At 37.2% G+C, this 22,844-nt stretch overlaps 1 protein-coding gene and 1 non-coding gene across 14 annotated transcripts in view; both read left to right on the top strand.

The window, feature by feature from the left end:
* Positions 1–222: 222 nt before the first annotated feature.
* The window catches only part of DENND4A (DENN domain containing 4A), a 124,813-nt gene continuing 102,191 nt past the window's right edge, over positions 223–22,844 (top strand). For 5 of the 13 annotated variants that reach the window (XM_029950973.1, XM_029950972.1, XM_029950971.1 and 2 more), the window contains exons 1-2: positions 224–451; positions 3,478–3,529. The gene's annotated coding sequence lies outside the window, so the exon portion shown is untranslated. Of the gene's footprint in view, positions 452–953; positions 977–3,477; positions 3,530–18,614; positions 18,655–22,844 lie in introns of those variants that run through there. The other 8 variants (XM_029950967.1, XM_029950974.1, XM_029950963.1 and 5 more) reach the window with 5 other exon arrangements.
* Positions 18,237–18,376, top strand: LOC115303233. Its single transcript, XR_003913924.1, has one exon. It is a non-coding gene; the product is annotated as a small nucleolar RNA SNORA7 (small nucleolar RNA).

Below are 22,844 nucleotides of genomic sequence, written 5' to 3'. Positions count from 1 at the left end.
CTCGCGTCACGGATGAGTGAGACAGCCCCGCCCACCTTCTCCGCCTATTGAGAGGCTGGCGCTAGGACCCCACGACCCTCAACCCGGCCTTGTTCCGCCCCCTCGGGCTGGGCCTGGCTCTCGATTGGCGCTTGTGGGCCCTGATCCCCGCCCCCGCTCCTCCGTCACTGCCAAGATGGCACCGGTCGCAGCGGCAGCGGCCGCGGCGGCTGGAGCCAGAGAAGGAGGCGGAGGCAGCAGCGGCAGTGAGGGGAGGGGGAGTCCCGTCTGACTGAGACGGCAGGCCTGGGCGGGCGGGGGTGCCGCGCAGGGCGGAGCGCCGGGCTGGGGATGAGCTAAGCGGGTTCAGAGCTCCGCGGCATTCAGCCCCTCGTGTCCCGCCGCCGTCTGGAGGGGACAGTGCACCACTCTCCAAGCTCCATCCGTTGCTCGCGCTGGAGCCAGCGGTGAGGTGAGTGCGGGGGTAGCGGCGCGGACAGCAGCTGCATGTGGAGCTGTCACGGCCCGGAGCGGTGACAGCAGTGGTCGCGGGAGCGGGGTTGGCCGGGCTCGGAGAGGTGGCAGGGATGGCCGCGACCTCCGCCCGGGGGCGTCTCAGAGCCTAGCTGTCTTCCGCGGGCTAGGTCCGCTCCGGGATGGCACGGCGGTGCTGAGAGTAGTGCGCGCACCTCTGTGTCGGACGCATGGGGGGCTCTGGTGTTTTCATTCCAGATTTTCTATTCCGGGCTGGCTTGGGGCTCCTGTTGTTGGGAGGTGGGGGTGGGGTGGGAGCGGGGGCGGTGAGAGGGGAGGTCCTGGAGCTCAGATTTTGACAAGCTCGTTACGTAAGACTGAGGTGGCCTTCCGGAATCCCACCTGCTCGATATTTTAAACAGGCGGCAGCGGGAGCCTGGAGGGCCCCCAGAGGCCCGATTTTCCTCCTCGGGGTCTGCTTAGGTAACCCCGACCAACGTGGGCCGGGTTAGCGTTCAAGTTGGTCAGTTGCTTTTTTTTTTTTTTTTTTTTTTTGGGTGGGGAGGGGTTGTAAACGTTCCTGGTCGCCACCATTCCCTTTGAAGTTTATCGCTTTCGGGGCGGCGGCGGGGGAGGGGGATGAAAAAAGCTTGTGACCTAAAACTGGGTCGCGGCGACAGCTTTTCATTATCGTGCTTTTAAATGACAGATGTGCTGGAAGATTTTTGTTATTGTTCCAGAGTGCTTTTAATTCAAACGTATGGTTATGCCTGGAGCCTTAGAGAAGGGTTTTTGTCTTACAGGACAGTTATTTGTTGTTCGCAACTGCAGGACAGACATCAGTCAACAGGCGTGTATTTATTTGAGGAGAAAACGCGTGTCAGCCAGCTAGAGACTCGTGAGGACAGAAATTGTATTGCTCCGTGAATATGTTATTCTTTAAAGTGCATTATTCGTTAATGAATATAATAGCCCAAGTGTAAATGAAACAATTTTACAAAATTGTAAGCTGTTGTTTGGTCTATATAGCCTCTATTTTTTGCTTGCTCTAGTCTACCTCTTCTTGGGGGAAGGAGGCAGAGACACCTGTAAACAGCGTAGCCCAGGTTACATTAATCTATTGTAGTACATTTGAGATTATTGTAAAAAGTAGTCTCTGGGGGACATAAGGTTAGGTAATAAGTAAGGACTCTTGGGTAAGTTACTCAGTTTAGAGCAGATAGTTCTGAGATTCAGCCTTTGAAAACTTAAGTGTACAGAATTTCTGAGCTATTTGAACCCTGGTTGAACTTATAATGAAACAAACGATTGTATTTGGCTTCTTTTATGGGAACTTTGTTTTGTTTTGGCCAGAATTAGACATTTTGGGCAACGATTACTTCATTTTCACAATTTCCCTTTGAATTGCACCTCTTAGTAGGAGTCCAGAATAGCATATATCCTCCTCCTCATCATTATATATACTATATCTTACATAATTTTCTTTTGCTGAATGAGTAAACATAGACTAACTTCATTGTAGAATTTTTAAAGAATGTACTTTTTCAGAAAATTAATTGAGCTTGACACAGCCCAATAGAAATAAATATGAGTAAATTTTGGCCCGAGTTTTAAATTTATGTACACAAATTTGCACTTTTGAAAATTGGTGAAGCGGTATAATTTTTTGTTTGTGCAAGAGAGCCAGGAAGCTGATGCTGATTTGTTCTGAACTTTTCCACATGAATTACCACTGGCTTAAATAGTTATTGATTCTTAAGCTCCTAGAGCTGTTGACCTATTTATGGCAACTTGAATAATATTTGGAATAATTGGGAAGTTACAAGAGGGAATAGAGTATATGACATTTATTAATTCATTCAAAAATAATAAAAGTCATGGCAGAATTGTAAAGAAAACGTATTTTTTCATTGAATGGTATTGTTTACACTATCTTTTTTGTTTGAAGAATTTTTCTAAGCCATCTCCTTACTGTGGAAACCTGGATTTAAGAACTGATAGAGTTAAAAAAAAAAAAAAAAAAGAACTGATAGAGATAGAGATGTTTATTACAAATCTTATATTATTCCTATTTAAGTTGATGGCTCATTATTCCAAGTGGAAAACAACAGTGGCTGTAGCAGCAAAATTGAGTTGTTATTCTCATCTTCTCTGATGTCAGAGACTTATCTTGGGACTTTCCTCTTGCTTACTAGATGTGGAAGATGAGAATGATTGAAGGAAAGTTGATAAAAACTTCTTCCGTGTTTGTTTAATACCCTAGATTATTGATCATTGCTCAGTAGAATTCGTGACTTGGGGGAAGTCAAGCACTCCACACTTTATTACTGTACATCATAGCTATCACTTTGAATTCTAAAACAGCAATGTAGAACTTTACAGTAAAAAGGATTAATTTATATAGTTTGTTACCATAATGGTGAAAAATTTATAGTAGTCAAAATGCTATATAATAGAGGAATAGTGAAACTAATGAAAATCCATGCAGTTATTAAAAGTCATGTTTTTGGAAATACTAGTAAGAGAAGATACAATATAATGTTGAGAAAAAAATCAGAATATAAAGAATATATTTTGATGTTATTTGTAACATATCACATACATATGGCAAAATGATTGGCAGGAAATACATATTTTAAAAGATGTCTGGGTGATGGGATTGTAGGTGATTTTTATTTTAGTGTTTATATTTTTTCTGTCTTCTGAATAGTATTACTCTAATAATCATGAGAGTGACATTAAAATATTTTCAAAGGTTATAGGAGAAAATCCTGAAACTCCTACATAACCACTGTTCCAATGGACTATCTTATGATTCATTATTAGAAAGCTAACTCAAAATATGGTGCTTATGCAGTACACAATAATGGAAGGAGCTAATAATTTAGGTGAAGGCACTCTCCTAGTTGCCAGCACCAACTTGGTAGTGGTTTTACGTATGTAGATGCTTATACTAATGTACATTGTTACTGTCCAACCTCTTTTCTATGTGGATCTTACACCCAAACTGTTTTATATTGACAGTGCCACCTATTGATGGACGGCTCGATTCCATCTTTTCCTCTGTACTCCAGCAGTAAGTAGGCAGCGGTTTTTGAATGTTTATGAGGTGCCAGGTATTTTGCTAGTCACTGAGATACAGAGGTGAATGAAGCATGATTTCTGTCCTCAGACTCTGGTTGAGAACCCTTTCTTTTCTTCTTTGGGCCACCAGCGCATACTGTGTGCTCTGCTTTTCCAGTATCTTTTTGCTGGTGCTCATATTCTCTTTTAACTTTATGGGAAAATCTATTTTGAGTTCCAAACAACGAATTTAGAAATAAAGTTTTGGAGCATTACTTGATTGTATGCTGGAGAATTTTACATTCAGAAGGGCCACGTGTATGTTCATCTGTGGCTGTTATTGTTATTTTTAAAGTGTATGACAGTTTCTCAGTACCTCCTTGCTTCCTTCTTTTAAAATGTGTAAACAAGTAAAGACCAACAGAGAGAAGAGAAACTGTCAAGAAAAAAGGTGGATAGATATTAAGGGAGTTTCCCTACTTGTGTTACACTTTATTTTCACTGAGAATAGTCATCAAAATGTATAGTAAGTGATACTGTTTCTGGTGTGCTTTTTAGTATCTCTTTGGATCCATTTAAAAATGCATTTTCCATATACTAACATACATAAACTCACAGTTTAGCTGTTTTCATATCCAAATAAAAGCTGAAATAGAGAGATTGGAAATTTCTTAAACTTCTTTTTATTTTTCCTGTAATATTTTATAGATGAGACATTGTTTTTGAAAAAGCTTTAAAAATATAGAAAATCACCAAAAAAACTGGCAAGCACACATATACTCACCATAAAAAAATTTAACATTTTTTCATTTTTGCTTCAGATATTTTTTTTTATTAAGTTTATTTCTTTATTTTGAGAGAGAGAGATTGAGAATGCAAACAAGCAGTGAAAAGGCCAATAGGGAGAGAGAAAGAATCCCAAGCAGGTGCCTCACTGACAGTTCTGAGCCCAACTTGGGGCTCAGACTCATGAACCACAAGATCATGACCTGAACTGAAATCAAGAGTTGGACAGTTAACCCACTGAGCCAACCAGGTGTCCCCCGATGTAATTTTAATATAAAAGATTTATGTATATCATAGTTATCACACTGAATATTAATAGAGCAGGTGGAACTGTATATTGTACTTGAACACTGCTGATCAGTTTAAAATTTTTGTTCTCAATTTTATCCTGCCTGCCTCTCTCTTCATATCCCCTCCCAGTGGCAATTGTTATAATAAATTTGATATGTATCCTTCCATTTTACCTTTTAATAAACTATGTATGTGAACAGTACCTGGCATTGCTTTCAATGCCTTTGAAGAGCTGTGAGCATTGGAACCATACTCCCTTAGTTTAAATCTTGACTGCTGCTTAATAGTTTTGTGACTTTAGGCAAAAAAAAAATTTTTTGACTGTAGGCAAATTTTAAAATCTTTCCATGCTTCCATGTCCTCATCTATCAAATAGGGATAATGGATCTGCCTGCCTCACAAGGTTGTTGTAGAAAGCAAGTGAGTCTTTTTATATATAGTGCTTAAAACTATGCCTGGCACTTATTTTTTTTTTTAATGTAACTTAAGCAGCTATTGATATGATTATATTGTGGTATACTTATTTGGAAAACTGCTTTTTTAATTTTTACTCTTCTCCCCCATCCTTATCAGCCCTATATGTCTAGCTCACTTATGTTGACTGGTGTGTAGTGTTTCATTAAATGAGCATACTGCAATTTATCATTTGCTCTATTGGTGAGCATTTAGATTGTTTTTTATTTTTGATATTTTATAACAGTGCCTCATGAACATTCTTCTGTATTCTGAAGCACAAACCAGAGTTTTTCCAAGTCATATACCTAATTGTCAAATTGCTGGGTCTTAGAATATAAGCATTTTTCCCTCTACAGGATATTTATGAAATATTGACAAATAATTTCTCTTCTTCCATATCTTTACCAACATTTAACTTTGTCAGACTTTTGATTTTTTCCAATCTAATTGGTGTGAGATGGCATTTCATATTGTTTTTATTAGATATTTTCTTACATATGAACATTTTTAGTTATCTCTTAAGTGATTTGCCTGTACCTGTCCTTTATGCATTTTCTGTTGGGTTGTCTTTTTTTTTTTTTTTTTTTACTGATTTGTAGGAGGTTTTATTGGTTTGTTTGTTTTTAGATATATTCACAATAGTTACAAATGTTAGAGAAATTTGTTGGTAAAGCTTGTTTTTAATTTGTTTTTTGAAGTTTCTAAATTTTAATAATGACCATTAACTACCCAGTTTTTGTGAATTTTATACTATAATATATTATTATTAGTGAACTTTCTAATGTATTTTCTTAAAATATGTAGCTACATTCTTCTCCTTCTGAAACTATGGGAGATGTTTCAGTAATGTACTGTAAATATATTTTGCCAAAAACTATTTACACTTTTTGGATGTCAAAACACCAGGTGGAATTTTTACTAATATTAGTACCACAATTTTTCTTTAATCCAAAATATGAGTCTTTCTTAGAGGAGAGTTTTCTATTCCTAAAGTGCACACCAATTAAGGAATAAAAATGTACACAAATTAAATGACTAAGTAGGCTCTTTAGGAGTACAATATTGTAAACTATTCATCAATATTGAGATTGCTTTGTACAGTACTAACTGTATTTCTGTTTCTTCCCAAGCTACTATACATGACTTAAAGGACTAAAATCAGTCTGGTTAAGAAAACAACTTCCCTATTATTACTATTATTTCAAATAAAATTAATTTTAAAATAGTTTTATATTTACAGAAAAGTTGCAGAGAATTACCATATACCCTGCACTCAATTTCCCTTGTTGTTAATATCTGGTATTTCTATATTACATTTTTTACAACCAAGGAACCGGCATTGTAACATTACTATTAATTGAAGTCCATATGTTACCCCAATTCATTAGTTTTTACCTAATGTCCTTTCTGAGTTTCAGAATACCACAGTACATTTGTTTGCCCCGTTTCCTTTGGCTCCTCTGGGCTGTAATAGCTTCTCAGATTTGCCATGTTTTTGATGACCTTGACAGGTTTGAGGAGTTCGGGTCAGGTATTTTGTAGAGCATACCCCAGTTTGGGTTTGTCTGATATTTTTCTCAGTGTTAAACTGAAGTATAAGTTTGTGAGAGGACGACCACAGAGGTAAAAATGACATTCTAATTACATCATCTCGGGGCGCCTGGGTGGCTCAGTTGGTTGAGTGTATGACTTCAGTTCAGATCATGATCTCACTGCTCATGGGTCTGAGCCTCGCATCAGGCTCTGTGCTGACAGTTTAGAACCTGGAGCCTGCTTCGAATTCTGCGTCTTCCCTTCTCTCTGTCCATTCCATGCTTGTGTTCTGTCTCTGTTTCTCAATAATAAATAAATGTTAAAAATCTTTTTTGAAAATTACATCATCTCAAGGGTACATACTATCAGAATAACTTAGCACTGATATTTTAAATTTTTTTATTTTTAAAAAATGTTTACTGATTTTGAGAGAAAGAACGCGCTCACATGCATAGGGGAGAGGCAGAGAGACTGAGAGAGAATCCCCAATCAGGCTCTGCCTGATGCTGGGGCTCATTCTCACAACCTGGCGATCAGGACCTAAGTCTGTATCAGGAGTCTTGGATGTTCAACTGACTGAGCCACCCTGGTGCCCCTGCACTGATATTTTTAACCTCAATTACCTGGTTTAGGCAATGTTGCCAAGTTTCTCTACTGGAAAGTTTTCCCATACTCTACTTTTTGGAAACAAGTCACTTGTGGAAACCGTATTCAATGGGTGGAGAATTGAGTTCCAACTCCTCGAAGGGGAAATATCTGCAAAATTATTTGGAATTCTTCTGTAAGGGAGGTTTTTCTCTTCTCCCCCATTATTTTTATTCAATCCATATGTACTCCTGGGTATTTATTCTATAACTTTGGGTTATGATCCTCTACTATTTTATTTTATTGCTTAAATTGCTCTGCCTCTTTCAGGATAGTTCCTGCAACCAATAGGACATACCCTATTTTAATTTTTATTTTCTTAACACTTCTTTACTTTCTGGCACTACAAACAATGTGCTCCAAACTCATCTTGTATAATCTCTGCCTCAGTCCTCTAGTCAACCATTTCTCCAAGGATCCCTGGTTACTTCTATTAGAGAATGATATTAGAAACCAAGATCTGGTTCTGGGTGTGCTCATTGCTGCAGGGATATCATTGCTTTTAGGCTTTCTCATGGCACATACCTAGGAAATGCATGTATGCATACAACTCTTTTTTTTTTAATCTATCTGAAGCTAAACATGAATTTCTACTGTTACCTTTGACTCTGCTTCAGTGCCATCTGGTTATCCTAGCTCTGCCCTCTTGCTTAACTGTAACCTCCTCAAAAAGTGAGAAACCTGACTCTCACCATTTGTCATCCATTTACTTATTTTGTATATATGACAGTCCTGTCATATATGTACAACAGAAACAACTGTGCCAACTAGAGAAGATTTTTAAAAAGTTTTTATTTATTTTGAAAGAGGGAGAAAGTGCGTGCATGTACGAGTAGTGTAGGGCAGAGAGGAAGTGAGAGGAGAGGTGCCCCCCCCCATAACCAGAGCAGTTTTATGTACAGTTCTTTCATCTTTACTCTCAGGATTTCCAGTCAAAACACTGTTTCCAAAGTTACTGACATCAGAACTTTTCAGAACCTTCCCCCCCCATCTTCCATATTTTAATTTTACTTTTTATAAATTAGTCTAAATTACATAATAATTACATCTTACCAAAAATTTACCAAAACTCAGGGACGCCTGGGTGGCTCAGTCAATTAAATGTCCAACTTCAGCTGAAGTCATGATCTCACAGTTTGTGAATTCAAACCCCACATGGGGCTCTCTGTTGTCAGTACAGAACCACTTCAGATCCTCTGTCCCTTTCTCTGCCTGCCCTTGTGCTCTCACCCAATAACTAAGCATTTTAAAAAATTTATCAAAATTTAAAAAGTTAACAAAACTTCCCTTGCTTAACTATAGACCCTTCATTTTATATGGCTTTCCTCACCACCACCACTTTTGGGGCAAAAAAAAAATCCATCTCTGAAAGTAGTATTTCTTGAGGCTTAGTCAGAACAGTACTCCTTCATTTGGTTATTAGTTGACATCTTTATGATTTGGACTGAGAGTTTTTGTAGCTTCAAATATTTTTAATAGCACATGTTCAGATGTGCCATTAAGTGAAGCTTTGGAGATGATTGCAAGCAAACAATTATATAATTGAGTACTCAGAATGTACCTGTATTTTTACAGTAATTTTATGTGGATTAACTCATTTAATTCCCTTAAGAAGCCTATGAGGTAAGTACTTTATTATTTTGCCTCTTTTAATGATGAGGAAATTAAGACACTGAGAGATGAAGTAACTTGACCAACATCACATGGCTAGTCTATGGCAGAGCCAGAATCTGAGTGCCGCCAGGCTGACCGTGGAGGCTGCATTCTCCATCCTTTTGCTGTATTACCTCTAATTAAATAAGAAAGGTGGAAATAATGATGTTATAAAGGAAGCTAACCAGGATAAGAGGAGAAAATGACTGAAAGAGGGTACTTCCTCCGGAAGTCCTTTCTTAGGAGATGATATTGACAGATGAGAGAGTGAGTTATGTGAAGAGCTGAAGAAAGAGGGGTTCCTTGTGGGAGAGCATTCGCTGCAAAGCCTTACAGTACAAAGGAGTTTGGGTTGAGAAGAGAAAGGCACTCAGTGTGGCTAAGTGTAGTGAGCAACTGCAAAAAGTAATAATAATAAGCCTGTAGTGCTTATTATATGCGAGCCTCCATGCAGTAAGTCATTTAGGAATCCAAATACCCCTTATCTCAATTTTATAGATGAGAAATTGACAGAGAACTCTGGGTAGGCTGAAATTACTTCTTTTTCTCCAGTTTTTTCTTTATCCACAGCAGTCTAATTTCTACTTCATATTACTAAACTTGTTCTTGCTGAAGTAAACAATAATACTTTGGACCATTTTCTCATGAAACTCTGCGCCTTGACTTCCACCATGCTGCCCTCTTCTGCTTATCCTGCTTATCCCATAAGAAGCTGTGTTCTTGGGGTTGGCTCATTGCAATTCTCAACCTTCACATTTTCCCCAGTAGGTCAAAGTTACCTCTGTGGATTCAGTTACCATCTGTCTACCAATCAGTCACCAAGCTGTTTTCCCAGCATTAGCCTCTTTCCAAAACATCACATTATCTAACTGCCTACTTATCTTCACCTCAATAAACTGAACTTGTCCAAACTGAACATACCTGCCTAAAATGTTGCTTTGATCTGTTGTCTTCCAAAGACATCATAATTTGCTATTAACTTCATCATCCAAGGAATTTAGGAGTCATTCATGATTTCTCCCCTCTTTCTCTCTCATTCTCATCATTTATTTACTGAATTCTGCTGGCTTTATCTCTAAAACATATTCTGAATCAGTCCCTTCCCTAGCATCCCTATTTTAACCTCTGCCTTATTAAGATCTACTTCATTACTTTCTCACTGGTTTTCCTGTCTTCAGTTTTATCTCCCTGAGATTCTCCTTATCAGAATTGCCAGATGGGTGTGTCTAACATACAGTTTGAAGATTGTTCAATGACTCCCATTGTCAGCTAGATAAAGTTGCACTCCTTACCATGTCATTAAGACTGACCATGGTTTGGCCTCTGACTGTTTCTCTAATCTTAACATTTATAATTTCTGCTTTTCATTTTCTACTCTAGCCATAAAGAACTACTTTTTGAAGATTCCTTGAATGTACAGCTATTTCTTAGTTGTTGAGCATTGCTTATATAGTCTTTCTGCTTGGAATAACTTCGTTTCCTCCTTCCTTTTTACTTTTGCATCTTGGCAAGACTCAGCCAAAGCATTCCTTCCTCCAAAAAGCCTCCTTAGACCCATTCTCTTGACTGAATTATCAAGTCCCTCGTGAAATAATCTGTTACTAACTGTGTTGTATCTCAGGCACCTAGAAACAGTGCCTGGCACAGGGAAGATACTCTGTAAGAATTTGTTGAGAGAATTACTGTAGTATTGGAGAGGCAGTATAAATTAGTTGGTTCTTGACCCAGAATGTCTGGGGTTGAAACCTGGCTTTGCTCTTTGACTATCTGTGTTATCTCTCTTTACCTCCATGTCTTCCCTGGTAAAATGGGAATAGTGAATTCTTCATAAGATTGTTGTGAAACTTAAATCTGTTAATTCAAAGAACACTCAGAACAGTGTCTGGTACTTAGTAAATATTCAGTAGATACCCTATTACAGCCCCTGTTGCTCTTAGGATTTCTTAAAAATTTTTTAATGTTTATTTATATTTGAGAAAGACAGAGAGAGAGACAGAGAAGGTGGGGGAAGGGCAGAGAGAAAAGGAAACACAGAATCTGAAACAGGCTCCAGGCTCTGAGCTGTCAGCACAGAGCCTGATGTAGGGCTTGAACTACCAAGTTGTGAGATCATGACCTAAGCCAAAGTCAAACACTTAAGTAACTGAGCCACCCAGGGCACCTCAGGATGTTTCAATTTATGTACCTGTGTCCCCTCACAAACCAGGAATTAGCAAATGAATGAATAAACTAATCATGGGTTTTTAAATGAAAGATACATTACTAGCTTTTGAGACTGTTACGGCAAGTTGACTATTAGTCTTTGTAGTAGCTCCAACATTTGGTGTTTTATTATAAATTTGAAATTGGTATTAATGAGGATTAGTATTTCCTAATTTTACTTACTTATTTAAATTTCAGCACACTTAAAATTTTTTTGAGTATACTTACCACACAGTGTTACATTAGTTTTGGGCGTACAGCAGTGATTGGACTTCTCTCTCTGTTATGTTATTCTCACCATAAGTGTAGCTACCATGTGTCACCATACCCTGTTATTACAATAGCATTGATTTTATTCCCTATGCTGTGCCTTTTATTCCCGTGACTTACCCATTCTGTAACTGGAAGCCTGTATTTCCTTCTCCCCTTCACACATTTTGCCCATCCCCCACTCACTCACCTCTGCTTTTTGTTTATTTACTTATGTATTTGTGTGTTTTTTTAGATTCCACTTATAAGTGAAATCATATTGGTATTTATTTTTTTCAGTCTGACTTATTTCACTTAGCAAAATACCCTCTAGGTCTATGCATGATGTCACAGATGTCACAGTCTCATCTATTTTTAATGGCTGCATAATATTTATACACACACATACACACACATCTTTCTTATCCATTCTATAAGCACACTTTTCTTATTAATTGCACTGTTTAAACTCTAGCAATTCCCTTTATTTACTCTGAATATTCATATAGCCTGTACTGTGTAGCATTTAACCAGCCTTTCCTGTTATGAATTAAGGTGCGTTAAGATTGGGCTTTTTATTAATTTGGGAGTAAACTGAAGCATGTTGTAGACAAAGATTGAACAAGAGGGCACAATAGGGAAATTGGAAAACTTCTCAACTATGGAATCAAACCTGCATAGTATCCCTTGAGTATTTGGTTTAAAATAAATTCATGGAATACGAAGTACTCATAATCAAATGTAATTTCAGGCAACATTCTAGAAGCAATAAAAGTCATTAAAAATTATTGACACCTCTGCCTTCTTTCATTATTGTAAACAGTTGAGACTTTGGTTACTTTAAGTCTTTTTTTATGGCAATCACTGTTAAAATTTTTAGAACTTCTTGTACGCCAAGTTTGTCTCTCATCTTTTTTCTGAATGCCACAACTGTCTGTATAATCTTGGTGAATTTGATAGAAGTACTGTTTGTTTTGTTCGTTTTTATCTCTAAACTCGCTGTTATATTTGTAGATTTTCCCAGTCTTGCTCAATTCTGATTATGTGAAACTAGTCAGCTTTTCTTTAAAATGTTATGTTTTGAATTTAGGAATAGCACAAAATACTGATATTCATTGTTTTCCACTATCCATTTGGAAATTGTTACTGAAGAAACTAGATGTGTCTTGTTTTTTTAAGTCTGATTTGCCAAAGAAAGCTTTTTACTGACGAGCTAATATCAAAGAAACATGGAAAACCTAGTATAACAGTCTTGTTTAAAAAGTCTATGCCATGTAATGGCAGTACTGTTGGGAAATGCTTCCTTTTTTTAAAGGTTACTGTTACCTACCACTAAGTATTTTAGTTGAGGACTCTGAAATAGTATGTTTTTTCAGAGAAATAGGTATAGATGGATGGGTAAAACTACATAATGATATTTAGGCTTATTAAATAGGACTGGCTATTATTGAGAAGATATAACTCTCATCCACTTTGTGTCAAAATTGTAGTAAACAATATTTTCTTTAAAAATTTTTTTGTCCTAATAATCTCTAAAATATTCCCTGTCCCTTAATCTTTGTTTTTTCCCCCCCGTACTTTGAAATAGAATTTTATTCATACCTACAGCTGTGCTAAAGTTGGATGTATAGGCTGCTGTTTAAACCTGTTATGGTTGGTGAATAGTTTTTATTTTCTTATGCTCAAGAATGCCTGAAGATATGAATGTAATAGCCATTATTAACAAGGCCTTCCCCCTCCTCTGATTAACTGACATTTTAATATTCTTAGGTGATCTCTTCTTTTTTGAGATTTTTAAAATCAAATTTCTTTTGTTTGTAATAGAAATCAAATTTAAACCAATGTACTAAAAAAAAGAGGACGGTGATTACTGTTAATAGCAAGGATCCTGAGGATGTCACAGTACCTGAAGGTAAAAGAACAGACAGGCTTCATGAAAGGGAGGGGAACCGGAAACTCCTCAGTAATTCAGGTAGCCATTTTCTCACCACCCCGGGACAGCATAATCTCTCTGCTTCTCTTGTCCAATTCATTTTCTCTATATGCATTTTGTTTTTTTACCACTGGGCACAGCTGAACAAGTCTTCCAACTCATAAAGTCATACATTCATGCATGGTTCTATGATCCTATTCTAACCCTCTGGGAGAAAAATCCAGTCTGAGGCAAGTGTTTATGTCTGGTCCAGTCAGCTATGCCAGATGTGAAACCAAGGTTTTATAAAACATATCAGGCCCCATTTTTATGGTCGGGGAGGAGATGCAGGGAATATAACTCTTGGAAGGGAAGTATGTTAGCTGAAGGTGGTGATTACAATGGAATACTAAATAAAGTGAAGTGAAATTAGCACTTTTTTTTGAAATAAAAAAGAGGCCACTCACTCATTGGTTTCACATGGTATCCAATATAACAAAATTATTTCATCCTCAATCCATAGATGATTATTTTGAAAGCTATAAAAATATCTCTCTTTCTCAAATAAAAACCAAGGGAGCTGATTTTTTTAGCTTCCGCATATAGAATTTGAAGTTTGAGTCATGTTTTTTCATGAACACAAATAACCTTATATTAATATCATTATGAATACATCATGTCATTTTTTTCTTCAACAAGCATTTGCTGACTGCCTGTTCTCTGCTAGAGCCTGCTGAAACAGATATTTACAGAGATAGAGATGTAACATTGCCTACTTTCAAAGAATTCCTAATCTAGTTGCGAAGAGTACATGTTCAAAGAAGCAGTTACGGTATTCATGTGATAATCATAATCGAGATATATAGAGGGTGCTTTTGAAGCATAAGAGGAGAGAATAACACTCTTCCCTGGAGAAAATGGTTAGTGAAGCCTTCAAAGAACAGGTCTAAATACTATGCAGAGGCTAGCCATTTTAACAGGGGTATTCTGGCAGAAAGAAATTAATTTGAGGGGCGCCTGGGTGGGTGGCTCAGTCAATTAAGTGTCCAACTCTTGATCTCAGGGTCTTGAGTTTAAGCCTTGGATTGGGCTCCATGCCAAGCATGAAGCCTACTTAAAAAAAATAATAATTAAAAAATTTTTTAGAGAAATATATTTGTAAAGGTGGTGTGTAGTTTGATATGACTGAAGTGCATTTTTACACCAATTTATGAAACTGAAATGAAACTTATTTTTTCATATCTATCCTTTACAGGGTAGTGAATACCGCTTTCTTCAAAGAAGAATTATAGATTTTAGAAAATTCAGATCACTTTGTTCTGTAACTTTGATGTCACTTTTGAGAATGCCATGTCACTGATCATTGCTTTCAGCCTCCTTTACCAAATTTTTTTTACAGTGTTTTGGTTGGTTTGTTATATTATGGTGATTTTTTTCTGTTCAAGCATAGATATCCATATAATGGACGGCTGAAAATGCTAGAACTTATAACACTGATGAAGATCATAGTTTTTGTAAAAGTAAACAGTGAAAATAATATATAAGCTTATAATATATAAATAGTATAAGCTTAATATAATTTTAAAAGGCAAATCTCTAAAAGTGACCTGTGTCAATACAGAAATTGTATAATTTTAGAAGAGTGCACACACGCAACACACGTCAGTTTTTTCCTCCAGCAGAATTGTATCTACCTTTAAGCAAAACCAGTGTAAGCAGTTGGCAGAATGCCCTGTGCTTCACTACTCTCATCAGTTGATTAACACCTTTACTTCTCTTTTCAATTCCTGTATCCACTCATTCATGATTCCTACACCACCCTCATCACAGAGAACCAACCAAACAACCAAAACCCCCCTAAAACCCCAGAGCTCTCTAGTTGACTATTCTGAGAAGTGACTGAGGTAGGTGAGAACAATAAAGGAAAAAAAAAAGGTAGTTGTGGCCAGCTTTGCCGTGGGGGCAGTAGTGGTGGTGGTGGGTGTGTTTTAGGCCTGAGGTTCATTTTCATACAGCAAGCTCAGTAATACCACCATTGTCACCTAGATCACATATTATGACTTTCTGATCCCCTTCCGAAAGCCCTTTGGTCTGCCTTCTGTCATTTTTGTCCTTCAAATATGCTTTAGATACTGTGTTGGAAGGAGGTGATGAGCAGAGAGAAGATTATGTGCCTTTTACTTGTTGTTCCTTTTGTTTGGAATGACTTTCCATCTTTCTTTTATTACCCTGGTCATATTTCAAGATTTAGATGACATCCCTTACTTTTCTGACTCCTCAAGCCAAAACTATGTGTCCTTCTTGTGCTTTCTGTGATTATTTTTGCTATAGACTTACCATTATTGTAATTGCCTGTTTACTTGCCTTCTGTATTAACTCCTGTAAAGCAGGGCCATATCATTTGTTTTGTGTTCCCAGTGCGTAGTATAAGGCATAATACATGGTAGCATTACCATTCTTGGTTGCAAACAACAGAAGTCAACTCCGGTTAGCTGAAGCAAAAGAAAAGTTATTTATTGAAAGGATATTAGTGAGTTTACAGAAATGACTGGAAGACTGGAGAACCAGACTCTGAGAACAAATAGGAAACCAACCAACCAACCTCTGGGCTAGGCGGTAGTCATAGTTAATACCATAGAATTCTCCTTTTCCTGTTGAAGACAGCATTGACTCCCCTGTAGGACAATGGATGCCATCGCTTGGACACTACCACTGTGTGTTATATGTTTCTGCCCTAAAAGTGAATTTTAAACTGTCTTAGCAACTATAGGTCTAGATTAAAGTTCTGCATGAAAGCATCTAACTGACCAATCTATGTACCTAGTCCCCAAATAGGGAAGCAACTATCTGGCCTTTTTGGCTTACATGGTTGATTCTGGGGCCCAGTTTCCTTTCAAGACACACACAATGGCAGATTTCTCTAAGCATCGAAAGGGAGTTCAGATGGTGGACAGTTAAAAGTAAAATTGACACATGTCCTTTTCAGTAAACATTCAATAAATATTTATTAGCTGAATGAATGAGAGAATCAGAGTCATAATTTCCTATCTTTAAACATTTACATCATCAAGCATTGAAGTGATTATGGTACCACCTCTGTAATTCACAAGAAAATTCCACACCCTAAAATATAAGCAAAATCAGCAAAGTTGTGTTTTTAAAAATGATATTGCATTGTTAAATTATTCAAATAAAATTATTTGAATTAAATTTAGAGTGTTTTTAGGTTCCCTTTTTTGTAATACCTGAAGCACATACTTGTTTATCTCATCATCTGACACTGGATAGAGCCTGGATTTGAACTTGGCCAAACTGATTCCAGAGCACTTAACTCCTATTTTTATAGTCTTTGTATAGTTTTATTCAGCAGTGACATAATTAAAGCAAACATGACACCAAACTAATATTTTAGCTCAGTTAGAAGAATGTTTGTGCTGGTAGAAAAAAGTTTTTATTTCTAAGCCATCTTACCCATCAAGTATAAGGTCTTATTACTTGGGACACATTTTGGCATTATGTGCCAAAGTTTAACATACTCATACACTATATTCTAGCAGTTTTATTCAGAAGTATTTTTTAATGCATTCACTTGCACATCAGAGACATGTAGAATAATTTATATGTGATTTTGTAATTACTTATAATGGCCTAACATTGGAAACAAAGCCAAGTGTCTGTTAACAATAGAATGGATAAGTAAAATTGTGTTATATTCTCAAAATGAAAAACTATACAGAAATTAAAGCAAACAAGCTACTGCTATGCATATGAGTATGAGCATCTCAAACTTACTGTAGAGTGAGAAGGACTAGACCAAAAGAGTATATTCTGTGTGAAATCCTTCTGTGTTTGGTTTATATAAAGTTCAGAAATGAACAAAACTCATCTAGCATTAAAACTGAGGTTAGTGGTTCTTTCTTGGGAAGATTGGAGGGGGACAGAGGGCTTCCTATTACTGGTAATGTTCTATTTCTTGACCTGGGAGATATTTATTACACATGGTATGGTCACTCTGTGAAAATTCAGTTGTGCCCTTTCTATATGTATGTTATACTTTGAAGAACGAAAAACAAAAACTAGAGACTTGAGTATGGACTACTTTGGGAAGCATGACTCCGTGAACCCCCTGAAGTCATATATAACACTACTCAGATTCTCAGAGGGGTTCATGACTTTAAAAATGTTAAGACCCTATTTCACCAAAGCCTGACTATTCAGAAAAATTATTGTTAATCACATTATGATGGGAAGCTTGTTTTTACAGTAAGGTAAAGCCCTTGCCTCTATGATCAGACCCTCTCTGTCTTACATTCCATCTTCTCACAATTTCTCAAGGCTTTTACTTTTATACTCATCCTCTTTTTCTCCTTCATCTTCATTTTCTCTCTCCCTGGATTATTGCTATTGCCATAATTCCTCTTAATTTCATTTAATTTTTTAATAAAAAGACATTCCAATTCCATGTCTTCTGCCAGTTACCACTCTGCTTCCCGACTTCCTTTCGGATCAAAATGCCTACTAAAGGTTATGTGTACTTCCTCATCCCCTGTTCTCTCCTCAGCTCATTCCACTGGGGCTTTCCATCTTACTAACACTCTACTGAGATGAGTCTTTTCAAGGTCACGATGATTTGAGATTTGTTGAAACCAGTGGCTAAGTCTCTCTCTTTGAGAGGACTTGGGGTGAGAGTGCCTCAGGTATAGAGACTTGATTTAATCGTTATTTCTCATTTCATGGTACACTTTCATTATTGGCTTATGCTAACACAGGGGCCCTCCTTTTGTTTTCTCTTCTCTTACACTCGATCTTCACACTCTAACTCCCTTTCCCCTATATCCACTGTGGCATATTTAGCATATCATCCTGAATGTATCTTTGAAAACTGCAGTGCTGTTTCAAATATATGTTTTTAATTTATATAAATGATATTTTGCTATACATTCCTTTCTGTTTTCTCCTATCTTCATTCAGTAAATTAAAAAAATTTATTTGTGACCTCCCAGGATCGCATCTGGAGAGTGGTTCGTATTCTGCCAGCTTCGGAGACGGGAGGGAAAGCAAGCCTGGCAGAGGTACCCATTCCATTCCCAGTTTGCTCAGTAGCTGGAGATTGGAAGACACTCTGCAACAATGTTCAGGGGGAAAAAATTATTTGTGTGCCTGTGTACATCTGTTTAATTGCTCATAACTTCCACATGGCATTCAAATCATGGTACCTGCCACATTTAAAAATTATTCCATTACTTACAGATACCTCAGTTTGTTTATTCATTCCTTCAACAAATATTGACCACACACTGTTCTCTAGGCACTATTCTAGATATGGGTTATAAAGCAGTGACTAAAACCGAAAAATTCCTACCCTCAATGAACTTACAGTCTTGTGGAGTGACCACGGGATAATAAAAGGAGTGAGTATATGTTCTCTTTTATAGCGAAAAGTAATAAGGCGAGAAAATCAGAACAGGGAAAGAGAATATGAGGTGTTGGATGAGGGAGGTTGTTGAAATTTTAAGTAGGGTGGTCATGGAAAGCCTCGTGGAGAGGGTGACCTAGAAGGGGAGGCCTGAGGATAGGCTGGCTTGGCTGGCATTGGGGAAGGCTAGTCCAGACACAGAGAGCAGGTAGAAAAGCTCCAGAGACTGGAACATGTGCAAGGATCAGTAAGAACCCCAGCACGGTACCTCCAAGAGAACTATCTAAGAGTTTTTTAATATGCTAAACCTTTTTGTCTTTTATTATTAGGATTTATTCCTGCCATTTCATTTTGTATTTTCTCTTTACCCTAGTTTATTTTCCTTTCTTCTTTTTGTTACTATTTTCTAAGGGAAAGTAAAATTTTTGGTGATAGTTTAAAAGTTATGTATTCTATTTTCATTCTTCTGGTGATTACCCTTAGATTCATATTTGTATTCATTCTTGTCTGTCACTTTTTTTTAATTTTTAGTGTTTATTTATTGTGAGAGAGAGACCGTGTGAGCAGAGGAGGGGCAAAGAGAGAGAGGGAGACACACACATATAATCTGAAGCAGGCTCTGAGCTGTCAGCACAGAGCCCGACACAGGGCTTGAACTCATGAACCACAGGATCATGACCTGAGCCGAAGTTGGACACTTAAACAAACGGCTGAGCCACCCAGGAGCCCCTGTCTGTCAGTTTTTTCAAAGCTTATTGATTATTGATCATTATTTTGAGTACTTCCTCACCTCCATTTGTTTTTTTTCTTACCTTCTGAAAGACCTATTGTTTAGATGTTGACTCTAATTTTTCTAGCCTCCATGGGTCATAGAGAAGAGATTCAGAACTAATCATTTGTTTTCCTTTCAATTACACCTTATTTTTTGTGGTGTTTTAGATGGACAACAAATTTGAGCAGAAAGTACAAAGTTCCCATATACTCCTGTCCCCAACACAGACACAGCCTCCCCCACAATCAACATCCCATACCAGAGTGGGACCTTTTTTACAATCTGTGAACCTACACTGACATATCATTATCACCCAAAGTCCAAAATTTATGTTAGGTTTCACTCTTTGGGTTGTACATTCTGTGGGTTTTGAGAAACATATAATGATGTATATATAATGACAGGTAAAGAATAGTTTTACTGCCCTAAAAATCCTCTGTGCTTAGCCTATTTAACCCCTCCTCACTAACCACTGGCAACCCCCAATCTTTTTGCTATCTCCAAATTTTGCCTTTTACAGAAGGTCCTATAATTGGAATCCTATGGTATGTAGCCTTTTCAGATTGATTTTTTTCACTTTCTAATATGCATGTAAAGTTCTTCTTTGTCCTTCCAATGGCTTGAGAGCTCATTTCTTTTTATAAGTGAGTAATATTCCATTATTTGGATGTATCACAGTCTACCTGTTCACCTACTGACAGACATTTTAGTTCCTTCCAAATTGCGACAATTATAAATAAAGCTGGTGTGAACATCCACATGCAGTTTTTGTATGTCCATATGTATGTTTCCAGCTCATATGAGTAAATGCCTAAAAGTGTGATTGCTAGATCATATGGTAAGAGTATGGCTAGTTCTGTAAGAAACTGCCAAACTGACTCCCAAAGTGACTGTATGCACCATCTTGCATTCCCATCAGCAGTGAATGAGAGTTCCTGTTGCCCCACATCCTTGCCATCATTAGGTGTTGTCAGTGTCCTGAATTTTGCCTATTCTAATAGGTGTGTGGTGGTGGTGTCTCACTGTTATTTTCTTTGCATTTCTATAATGACTTATAATGTGGAATATCTTTTCATGTGCTTACTTGTCTTCTGTATATCTACTTTGGTAAGGTGTCTCTTCAGGTCTTTGCTCATTTTTTAATTGGGCGGTTTGTTTTATTGTTGAGTTTCAGGTGTTCTTTATATATTTTGGATAACAGTCCTATATCAGATGTATCTTTTGCAAATACTTCTGGTCTGTGAGTTGTCTTCTCATTCTCTTAAGCCTCCATATTTTAAAACTTTTATAATATATTTTTCCATTTATTTACACCTTCCTCATGTCTCATTTTCATCATCTACTTACTGGTTTTTTTTTTGACTGTACCCATTTTGTTTTTGAGAGAGAGAGATAGCGTGAGCAGGGGAGGGTTAGAGAGAGAGGGAGATACAGAATCTGAAGTAGGTTCCAGGCTGTGAGCTGTCAGCACAGAGCCCAACGTGGGGCTCGAACCCACGAACTGTGAGATCATGACCTGAGCCGAAGCCAGGTGCTTAACCGACTGTGGCACCCAGAAGCCACCCCCTAAAATTTTCAGTTATAACTCAAAATATTTCTAGTTGGTTCTTCATTATTTTTTTATTAGTTTCCTAATATCCTATTTTAGTTTCCTGAGAATGCGTGTTATGTTTATCTAAGAAATGTGTTTGGTCTGGACCATAAATTCTGTTTCCTCTAGGATAGGTTGTTCTGGTTTGGGCCTTCCTAACCCCCCCCCCCCCCCCCCCCCCCCCCCCCCCCCCCCCCCCCCCCCCCGTGCTCCTGCAATGTTTTTTTTTTTGTTGTTTTTGTATGTGTGTGTGTGTGTGGTTTTTTTTCCCTGGAGCTCTTACTCCCTTTAGAATATCAATTCCTTTGACTGATAATATATATAGGCAAAATCCCATGTTTAAATTTATCCCCTTCCTGGTGAATTTATAGAGTATAGATGTGTGCATGTGTGAGGGAAGTATGTTTGAGTCTAAGAATGGAGCTTTACCAAAGAAATAGTTTAGTTTTGGCTATTAGATATACAAGGAAAGTTACTAAGTAGGCATTTTGGGTCTCATTGGTGAGTCATGGTTGGTGATATAAATTTAAAAGTGGGCAGCAGTTAGTGGCACTAATATATTTTTTTCTTTTTTTTTTTTTTTTTTTACTAATATATTTTCATGGGAGTAAGAAGAAGGGGAAAGTCCTGGAGATTGGTTTGATTGCTGAAAATTTGTTAAGGGATTTTAAATAATAGAAGATACATTTTGTCTAAGACTGGTTCTGGCCATCAAGATGTTTAGAAAGGACAATGCGTCATCTAGCCTCACTAAGTTGATCTGTTTACCCTTGTCAATTATGGGTCATTTTTTCAGGCTTCTCTGGAATAGTCTACATGGTATATATGTGGTTGACCCTTGAACAACACCAGTTTGAATTCTGCAGGTCTATTTATTGTAGATTTTTAGAGTTTTTAAAGTACCGTACTATAAATGTATTTTCACTTATGATTTTCTTAGGAACATTTTCTTTTCTCTAGCTTATAAGAATATAGCATATAACATATACAAAATATGTGTTAATCGACTGTGTTATTGGTAAGACTTCTGGTCAACAGTAGGCTATTAGTAGTTAAGTTTTGGGGACACAGAAGTTACATGCAGATTTTTTGCTGCATGGGGGATGATACCCCTAATCCCTGCATTGTTCAAGGGTCAGCTACAGGAGCAAGAGATCTGGGATAAGGAGTTTCAAGTCCTGCTCTGCTACTGATGAGCAGTGCTATTTTGGGCAAGTCAGATTTGCCTTTTTACACTTTAATTTCCTCCAACAAGATGATGAGCTTGGACCAAAAGACTTTTAAGGCCCTTTTTTAAAAAATTCTGTGAGTCTTTAAAGATATACAGCTGTAAAACCAAGCCAACAGATTAATTTATTAAAAAATATTTTCTTGAGACGATTTCACCAAAATTGAATTAGTTGATAAGAGTACAATTAATTTTAAGTACTTGCTGGATTAATTTCAGAAAAATTATTCTAATTCAGTGCCATTAATAATTTTTAAGTGTGTTTATTTCCTTCACAACACTATCAGCATTGGATTTAATGTTTTTTATTCATATTTGTTAATTTACTGGAGATGATGTAGTACCTCAAAGTTTAATTTCTTTAGTTATTTGCAAGGCCAACAGTTTTTCCAAGTGTTTTAGTATTTGGGTTTCCTCGTGTATGAATTGTTTATAGTCATTGATCACCTAGTAAGTCCTAGAGTTATTCATTGGAAGAATAACAGGATTTTCAAAGTTGTTTCCAAGTATTAATTCTCAAAAGTTCTCTTCAGGTGTTATTAACAAATAAATGTATTATTACAGTTTGTGGCGGAAGGTAAAAAGATTTTTTAA

Source organism: Suricata suricatta, chromosome 9 (assembly GCF_006229205.1).
Source record: "Suricata suricatta isolate VVHF042 chromosome 9, meerkat_22Aug2017_6uvM2_HiC, whole genome shotgun sequence".
Lineage (NCBI taxonomy): Eukaryota > Metazoa > Chordata > Mammalia > Carnivora > Herpestidae > Suricata > Suricata suricatta.
Note: the sequence above shows the minus strand (reverse complement) of the source record. Positions and strands in the feature narration are given on the sequence as shown.